Raw genomic sequence first — 10,479 nt, 5'->3', positions numbered from 1 at the left:
TTTTTTTTTTTTTTTTTGAGAAAAGGTGTGTGTGTGTGAACTTGAAACACATACTACTATTTACTACTACGTACAAAAAATGGGGTTGGGTATAAAAATATTGCTCTTACAAAATATTGGAGACAGAATAACCTTCCATTATACAATTATCCTCTTATTTACGTTGGTAAACCCTAATACACCATTTATTAAAGACATGTTCTTTTCAGCTTATTTTCAGTTTGGCTCCAATCAATTCAGTTCAGTTCCTAATTTCTTTGTCTTATAAAATATTCAGTGCAGTTCATTTAGTTTAGTTCATTTCAATTCAGCTCAGTTCGGTAAATCAAAATAAGCACTAAGTAGTATGAGTATGGATTAAAAAAAAAAAAAAAGGTAAGGTTGTGCAATACTCAACATAGGGAGTGATAAATGTATTTTTCCTTAACAAGGTTTAACCAACTAGAATTTGCGATTTGAATTGGGTTTTTGGGTTCCAATTGTTGGTGCTCTAAATTCGATCGTAACTAAAAATGACATAAGTCTCTAATGAGCTAGAAAGCGCCAATTTTTTGGGTACAAAGGTAAGAGAATGAGATGTTTCTCGCTATGATAATTAAGAATCTTTCCCTCTATTTTGACGGCTTTATATATATATATATTTTTTTTTCTAAAGGTCTCAAGAATTTTACATATTATTTCCAATTTAAATGCAATTTGGAACAAGTAGAACCTTACTATAACAACCTACAATAAAATAAATATATGCCATAGTAATCTATAGTGTCCTCCATGCACAATTATATAAGACCTTAACTAACCTTATCACAACAAAAATATTTTTCTAATTTCAATGCATGGAATCTAGATTAAAGAAATTTCATGATTAAAAAACTTGATATTGTAATAACAAACTGTTCTTGCTAATGAAAAACTAAATAAACAATTAGAGCTTTTGTATTATTATATCAAAAGCTAATTAATAGTAATGGACAAAAATATCATACATACATACAATAATTTCTTACTCCAACTACTCTACTAGTGAACTATACCATGATTTTTACTAATAATTAAATATAATTAAATTAAACTTGTTAATTAAACTATTTCTTTCTACACAAAATTATTTTTGGTGCCTTAAATCAAACCAAATTTGCTTAAAAACCTTAATAATAACTTCATGATACTCATCTGAATTAAGAGAAAGATAACAAGCTAATAAATCTTCCAAATCTTTTGAAGCTTTTAGATTATTTTGCACAATCATTTCCACCATTGATTCTTTGAAATCTCTTTGAGGATCAAATGAAGATTTTACCACTGCAAAACTCTCTGAAATGCTTCTTCTCTTCTTTGAACTTGTGCTCTTTCTTCCACTTGAATAATTACCATTTTGCCCCTGTTTTCTTCCCATTATTCTTGGAGAATTGATCTTCAATCTTACTCCTCTTTCTAATGGAAGCCTCTTTGTAGGAGTGTTGATCCTCTGTTCTTTCGAAGCCGGAGTAGTAATCAAATTTTTTTTTTTCGTTTGGATTTATGGGTTTTACTTCATGTTTGGTGATAATTGGAGGAAGTTTGAAATCAAATGTGGTAATTTCATTGAATAAAGAGTTTTTATCGACATCGATTACGATATCGTAATCCCCTGTTTTATGCTCTGCTTTGAGCAGAGTATCTTCAAACAGGGGAGGAGAAGATGGAGAATTTGATTTAGAACGATATGATTGATACGTAACTGTTGATTTACAGCTACTAGAGGAGATTGAATTTGTTCTTCTGCTTGATTTTCTTGATTTTGAAGATGATTTTGATTTTCTTGGAGGAGTATTAGGAAGAAAGTCTAGTTCTTGAGGTGGGGTATTGTTGAAATTGAGCTCTCTTGTGATGTGGTATGATTTTCTAGGTTGGCATTGAGGTTCGGGGTTTGAAACCTTCGACGGATCAATGGTGGTTTTGATGGTAGAAGCCAACACCGGTGGCGGGATGAGGTGGTCTTTTTTAAGCTTTGTGGGTTGAGATTTTGTAGTGTTTTCTTTCATTTTGTTGAACCAAGCATTTGGGATCATATCTGATAGCTTAAATTTCTGATTACCCATGATTTCCTCTCTTTTTTTTTTTTACTCTGTTTTCCTCTGTTTTTTAGGTACTCTGTTTTTGATTTTGGGTGCTCTGTTATGGTGGGGTTGAGAAAGGGGTTAAAGAAAAGTAAAGAGTGGGGGAAAATGGGTAGAAGAAAGGTGGGTTTTTGAAATTAAATAGAAGGGAGGGAGAGTATATTTTGGGGGTCCACAATGGTTGAAAAAAGTGGCACAATGTAGGAGTGAGGGAAGAAGAAGAAGAGGGTGAGGTGGGTGCATGATTTTCGTGGATTTTAGAAAGTGTGTGTGTATAATATAAAGTTTTGTTTGTATAGATTTTATTTAATTTTTTTGTGTTTCATTTTGACCACTTTCTATTTGTTTGTATCTTTATTTGGTTATAATAGCTAAAAATAACCATTACCCTTTTCTCGTCTTAAATTTTTGCCATTTTTGTGAAGTAAGGTGAATCTAGATTTGTAAGATTAACAATTTTTTTTTTTTTTTTTGGTGCAAAAGAGGGTAATAAAACCCGTACAAACAAAAAACGAAACTAAGAAATTAAACGTGGCAAAGCCACTCCTATGATATCCTCATTGAGAAGGGCACAAATCTCCGATGGTGCAACGTCAAAGAAGGCCACTTTCTCACTTTGGATAACCCCTAGATTAGCTAACTTATCCGCAACTTTATTCCCCTCCCTATAACAATGTACGACACGAACTGACCAACTAGAACAATTTAACAGGAAACGACATTTATTAAGAATATGGACACACTCTCCACCTTGGATGGCTGGATTCTTCAATGCTTCTATACAGGCTTGATTGTCCATCTGAAGTTCAAGTTTGCTGATCCTTTTCCTCATAGCTAATTCCAGTCCTAGTTCAGCTGCAAGTAACTCTGCTTTGTATGCAGAGCAAACACCAAAGCTAGCTGTGAAACCCCCCACGACTGCACCATTATCATCTCTCAAAATGCCACCACCCCCTGCTAGCCCAGGGGTGCCCTACACTTAATCAATTTACAATTTAACATGTACAAAAACCATACACTTAATCAAAATTTACCTAAATATGTTAATGTTTGAATAGAAAATATTTAGCCAATAAAAATTGTAAGGTCAAGGTTTGATCATAATTCTTTTAGTTACCATAAGATTATCAATGTAAATCATGTCTAATCCTATTTAAAGAAAAAAATAAATATCTTTTGAATTTATTGATTGTAGCTTTGTAACTTAAAGCTAACAATAAATTCGATTTGTACAAACTTTAATGTATTAAGTGACTGATCTAGAGGGATACACAGAGGTACATATGTACCCCATTCCGTCATAAATAAATATATGAATAAAATAAATTTGATAACAAAGAAGCTAGTGTAACATATGACCCGTCTCTTAGGTAGTGTTATATAGCAAAATCGAGTCCTTAGACTAACTCACTTTACTTTCTCAGCCAAATAGACCAATTGTTACAAATAACCGGTCTCTTAGTTGATTCCTTTTTTTTTTTTTAACCACAAATATAATCTTTTACTCACATTTTAACCACAAATATAATCTTTTACTCACATGTAGACCTCATTGTTGAAGGATGGGAACATTGTACATGCAAAGACTTATACAATAGTTAAACAAATTAATAACTCAAACTTTAGTTGGCAAAAAATGATATCACTCCACATATTACTTTCAAAATTTTTTTTAAGATTAATTTCATACCTCCTTATCTAAATTTCTGAATCCGCCACCGTGTTAATGTGTCTAATATTGTTTCAATTAGTGATTATAAGCTTCAGCTTGTGTATAATCCCACACAAGACTCAAATCAAAATAGGATTGAATATATTCTGTATATATGGGTTGGATGAAATGGACCTGAAAAAACCTAAATCCAAAATACATTGCTTACACTTGTAAGTGAAATTCTTTCATCATAGAGGTAGAAAACTAGACGCATCTTTCTTGTAGAGTTGTAGGAGCTGACCATCAAAGTCCCTATTGCAAGATTATTGTGGATAAACAAGGACCACTAGGTCCACAACCAATAAACCATAATTATTAATAAAAGAAATTTATCTTTTTCTTTGTGAAAATTCCCCTTTCACTTTTAGGACAAAGGGAATTCTTTTATTTGGCCATGGTAAAGCAGGTCATATATCAATTATAAATCAAAGACTTTGTCTTGTATGATATAAAGTGTAAGTAGCTTAATTCTTCGAAGAAGAAAGTTGAAATCTAAAAATTTATAAAAGATTGAGTTTAAAAAGTCCAATTATTTGAACTTTTTGATTTAACAATTTTATGATCAAGTAATAATATTTGAATTAATAAAACAACTAGATTAGTTCACCAAAATTTAGTTCGAAAGAGTGAGTTGAAGTCTGCAATTTATCATGATTCGATACATAGAACACGTGATTTATTCATTTTTTTAAATACTAAAATTAAGTCAAATGCTTTAGTATTTACATTCATGACACCTAATTAATACTTTGTAGATTAGTCAAATAACAATTGGACACTCTTAATAGTCCATGATAGGTTGGATTTGGACCAACAATTTAAACATCCAATCACTTTTTTCATACACTAGGACAGCTAACGCGCGCGATGCGCGAGCCATAACTAGCCATATTCGGAAGTTCTTTTGGTTTGTCCTTAAATCATGAATTTAATTGTTGATATGTAACAACTATTTTAGGGGTTTAATTGTCCAAGACAATTTTATTGTTTTAAAAAACACCATGACTACTAACATTTATGATAGAAAATAAGTAAATAAATATTTTTGAGGATATAATTGTCCAAATACTTTTCATTAATAGAAACTTGTACATATTAATGAGGGCATATATGTAAATACACTTTTTAAGGGATAAATTTGGCATCACACTATTCATAAGAGTAGTTTTATACTTTTTATAAGGTAGGGAAATGAATCGGATGGATAGAGAAAATTACTGATTCACCAAGTTAGAATGAAGATGGTTTTAACCTTTTAAATTTACTCTTGCCTTTACAAATTTTATAAATTTTCATTGGAGTAAACTAAGGTCATGGCAATTGGATTTTGATCACATATAACTATATAAGGTCAATATGATTTTATCCTAAAATCAATTAGTTATGGCCTTATGGGGCCTTAAGAATAACCAACCAAATTTATAAATTCTTCTTAGTACTACCCTTTTTATCAGTTTATGATAAATAGTCTAAAATTAAAGAGGAGTTAATGTGGACTTTATTTTAATTTGATTTAACTAATAAATGGACATAATTATGTCCAGTTAACCAATTGTACACTTTTTTAATTAGAAGTTTCGTGAGAAATTTCTCTACTTGAGTCCATTATTGGCTTCGTCTAGAGCAAATGCTGAGGGTGTACGAACAGTGTGAAAGGTGATATAGTACTCCCTCCGTCCCCGAAAGAACAACTCATTTGGGTTGATTACGTGGGTATTAAGAAAGTTAAATAAAAAGAAGTAAAAGTATATTGAAAATATAAATTTATATGAGGTTTGTAAAAAATAGGGAGAGAAAATAATAAAATTACATGGAAAATCAAATTTTATATAGGGAAGCTAATTTTGCACAAATATTGTTGCAAATTGGTGGGTGTTTTGATGCAAATGGGTCATTCTTTTTGGGACTAAAATTAGGCCAAATGGGTCGTTCTTTCGGGGACGAAGGGAGTAATTCATCATTAATTATATTACAGCTCCCCTTATTCATTTAGATACAAAAATAGTTAATCTAACTGTGAAAATACTAGTATCTATCTAATAATATTCGTAATATATTCAGCGTTACATGCACTATTTACAAATTCTACATTGAGAGAGTGAGGGATAACTCAAGTGGTTGGAGCTTTCTTCCCGATTCCAGGAGATCCTGAGATCGATTCTCACACGCCCTTGTTGCTCTAAAAAAAAAAAAAAAAACTCTACATTGACCATTGTTCATTGCATATTAGTAATCGATACATACATATAGCTTTATGAAGCTTAAGTTTTGTTTCAAAATGTTACCATAACTTTTTTTATAGGATTAACATACTAATATTTACAGTTATTATAATATGATCAAAGTGACACTTTAATATACATGTGAAATATTAAGAATGATAACAATGGAGGTCGGGAGGTGATACACCACACATTGGTATAAAATTACGCACCAACCATATTAATCTTTAATCTATTTGCTAGAGGCTACTTCGTAGAAGATACCTTTCTTTTAATGGAGTATGTTAGAATGAGTTAGAAGATATTGCATTTATTTCAACCCTTCAATAATTAAATCTAAATAATGAAATGTGTGCTTGTTTGAGGAAGTTATAGTAATCCAACGAATGCCAAAAATTTTGGGACTTTCTTGTTTTAACTTTTTAAGTAAAAAAAAATTCATATAATGTATGGTGAATAAAAAGCCATCAATTCAACTTGCTCAATATGCTCGCCCACCTTGCATATCTGACATAACTGACTAAATTTTATATGGTCTACTATAAATAATACGATTTTGACGTGAATTAAAACCAACTCGGCTCAAGTTGATTTAAAAAATTAGTTGATTAAGGGTTTGTTCTCATAGACTGAACTCAGCTGAATTGAATTGAACTGAACTAAGCTGAACTGAATTGGGTTGAACTGAACTGAAATGAATATTTTATAAGAGAAGGAAATTAGGAGCTGAACTGAACTGAACTGAAAATAAACGTATGAGAACAGAACCTAATATATTTCACGTTCTAGTTATTTAATGTATATTCAAATATGACCCAACACCATTTGGTTCAATCTAATTCGAATTTCATATAATTGTCTAATCATCCAAATTAGCATAAATCAATCGAACAAATTACATTAAATGAATACATATTGAAACTAAAACTTTCTAACTATTAACTCTTGCCTCTTGCATATTGCTTGCCTCTTGCATTCATGATCATCTCAACATCACCTCGATCTGGTTCCTAGGATAGGTCTATCTAAGGATTTTATCAGTTTTGTTCATTTAGAGAATTATAAACGCGATATGATTGAAAATAATGGGAAAAAAATACTCATGACCTAATGGATACACTTAGCTCAAGGTATTCTCGAGAGAGCAATTAAAGTAAATTTAAGCCATCTCAAAGGTTTGGTGATGGTGAACATAAAAGGGGTAGTTAAAGTAAATTGTGAACAAACAATTGCATGCCATACATAACCATGTTATACCAAAAAACAAAAATAAACAAAAGTTGCATGAAATGAACATTCGTGTGTTTCGGTATGGGAGCTTCATGGACTTGTGGTGACATGGAATCTTTATTGAGGATAGGACAATAATAATGAATTTAAATACGAAAGTATAAATGAATCAACGAACTACAAAATCAATTATTTGAGAATCTCACAATTGGACAATTATGTACTCCGTATAACATAAAAAGAAAATTTTCCTCTTAAAGATTGATCAATTACCAACAATAATAATAATGGTTATTTAGTTTCTCTATTAACTCTAGACAGAGAATTAATATATATACTAATATACTATTGCATTTATTATATGGAGTTGCTGATTTAATTAATACTCGTAATACTTTATACGCCTAAGATTTTAATATGGAGTATAAATACTGCTCGTCAACATATTATCACTACTTAAATCTAGTTTTACTAAATACGGAGTATGATTTTTGTTTAAGATGAAGAAAACAGATGGTCTTAATTTTACAAAACGTCATACATATGAGCTTGTATGAGGTTATACACTCCTTCCATCCATATATTGTTGGTGTCAACTTAATTCTTACTGTATTATTCAATTATTCAACATGATGTATGGCCTAACTAGTACTCATAATCATGCAATAAATCAAATTTACCTCAATTTGCTCAAGTTTTGAAATTGACCCTTGTACATATGTTAAATATGCGATGTACAAGTGAACATGCCCTTATTTGAGAACAATTGAGACACTAATATTCCATAGTTAACTAGTTAATACTATGAGTTACCCCCCTTTAACCCCCTCTCAACACATAATAGTGTGATGTGTTGTGCTTACCCATGCCCATGTTATGCTATGGACCAGCTCGATCCAGTGCCGTCACATTTACTCTCAACGAAACACACATCTCCGCGATACCCCCTCCCTAGCTACTTCATTAGGGCTGAGTCCCCTCTCCCTCTCATAAACTCTAGCAAGATGCTCCCCATAATTTCAGCTCCTCCACAAGTATGACACTACACTATAGATGATGATTTTAGTCATATTTGATTTTTGTAAGCTGTCAAAATCATGTTTCTATAGTTGCACAAACAAAGAACAAATAATATGCCACTTTACCTTCAATTAGTAAATTGTACACTGAATTTTGTACAGCATTATACATAGGAGAACATTTTAAGGTTATTTACTTTCATTTTGTTGTATCTATGTTTGGCAATTGACATGCATATCCAAGCAATAATGCACCTCTTCTGTAAGTAACCTGGCTATATGTCTTATCACTTTCTAGCTATTTTATCAAGCATGCTCAATTTTTTTGGCTTTACTTTATTTTAGTGTGATTTTTAAAATATCAATCAGTTACATAATAACACATGCCATGCATTTTGACATTATATATTGTTGTAATCCCTTCGTTTGAATTTAATTGTCACATCAACCAATAATATTACACTAATCATATGATAATAATTTCCTAATGAAGGTAATAAGTTTGAAAGTGGTTGTAATTTATCAATGAGTAATAACAAAAATATTAATGTATGAGGTTTTTTTTAGAGGTGCTTTTTTTTTTCTTTTTCTTTTTTTTTTTTTTGTGATAGGTGAGTTATTGTAGATTAGGACCATAAGGTAAGAGACATCCGTAATATTAACATATCCTGTATTATTCCAAATTTATCCCATAATGGGATAAGTAGTTTTATTTTTTTAATAATTAATGTATGATTGGTAAAGCCACAATGAATTCTTCTTTCCAAATATTTAAGGAGGATAGGAGCTTCCAAAGCCAAATTTGTCCATAATTATACAGCTTGTTCCATCTACATATAGTTAATTTTTTTGGTCCATTATTCATAAATGATAGCACAATATGGAAGAAGGCAATTAAAAGAAACGACTTCTGTTTTTTGTGCTCTAATTCAATTACCATTTCTTCTAATTAGGTTGAAATTCAATAACTTGAGGCAATCTATCAAAACTAAATTTGAAGGCTATTTTTTTTTAGAGAGAGAGTTATAACAGACAAATGATGTAGACAAGGTTCGATTACAAATATAGAGTAACCTTTTATTTCTCTTGTGAGTTGTGACTAATTTGTTAATTATTTTTACATATCGAGATGACAAAGCTTTTATGCTTAGCTTCTTACTAGCTAGCTATTGCATAGTGCTTATCAAGTGTCTTCATAATAGGGATAACATGGCTATTAACCCTAACTTGCATTCGAGGACAATGCATGACTTGATCCACCATAGAACACAATTAATTACAAATGATTATTTGATAATATTTAGAGGAGTTTGAAAAGTCAATTAATTAAGTCAAGTGAACTAGTCAATTATAATAGTATATGGGCATTATATTCGATAAAAAGTGTCGTAGAATTGAAATAAATATGGGATGTACATTATATTGTTTTACTCTCTAGAAGATTGATAAACAAAAAGGTGCAAAACAAGCTAATAAACTCACCATTTCTATTGATCTAGCTCATTAGTTCATATATATCATGAAAGAAGACATTTAGGGAGTGACAATGTCGTGTCGATCCAACAACATGCGTGTTCAATCATAAAATACATTAATAAGTTTATTTTAGTTAAGATTACATATTCACTCACATAGTGGAATTTACAACAAAAAATTACATAAAGTAAATTCTTGGGAAATTGTTTCGTGTACCTCCAAGTTTTTAAAAAATGCATCGTGTATCCTTGAAAACTTTTAAATACACCATATACTCTTGAGGTTTGTAAATAAATGCACCAAATACCCTAATCCTCTAACAAATACACATATCATTGACTTATCAAACTAAAATTATGCCCACACATTGACTCACTTTTAATATTTTATATTTATGTAGTAAAATTGCCTAAAAGCATAAATTACATACATCAAAATTTGAACTCCGTCAATCATTCTAAATCCTAAACTTTTGGGTGTTAGATTTGCTTTACTAATTAAGTTTACTTTATAATTAATTGATTTAACATTATAGTAGCATTAAGCTGTAATAACTTGATAGAATTTGATTCTTAGGGGTCTCAATTTAACAAAATAACATTTATTGTGAATCTAAGGGTATTTTGTGCAAGTTTTTAAAGTCTCAAGGGTACACGCAACTTTTAGTTTTCAAGGGTACACGATGTATTTTTTTAAAGGCAAAAGCTAACGAACGCCCC

At 30.8% G+C, this 10,479-nt stretch overlaps 1 pseudogene; it reads right to left on the bottom strand.

The window, feature by feature from the left end:
* Nucleotides 1-914: 914 nt before the first annotated feature.
* LOC110690657 lies at nucleotides 915-2,221 on the bottom strand (annotated as a pseudogene).
* Nucleotides 2,222-10,479: the final 8,258 nt, after the last annotated feature.

This window comes from Chenopodium quinoa, unplaced genomic scaffold (genome assembly GCF_001683475.1).
Source record: "Chenopodium quinoa cultivar QQ74 unplaced genomic scaffold, ASM168347v1, whole genome shotgun sequence".
Classification (NCBI taxonomy): Eukaryota; Viridiplantae; Streptophyta; class Magnoliopsida; order Caryophyllales; family Amaranthaceae; genus Chenopodium; species Chenopodium quinoa.
Note: the sequence above shows the minus strand (reverse complement) of the source record. Positions and strands in the feature narration are given on the sequence as shown.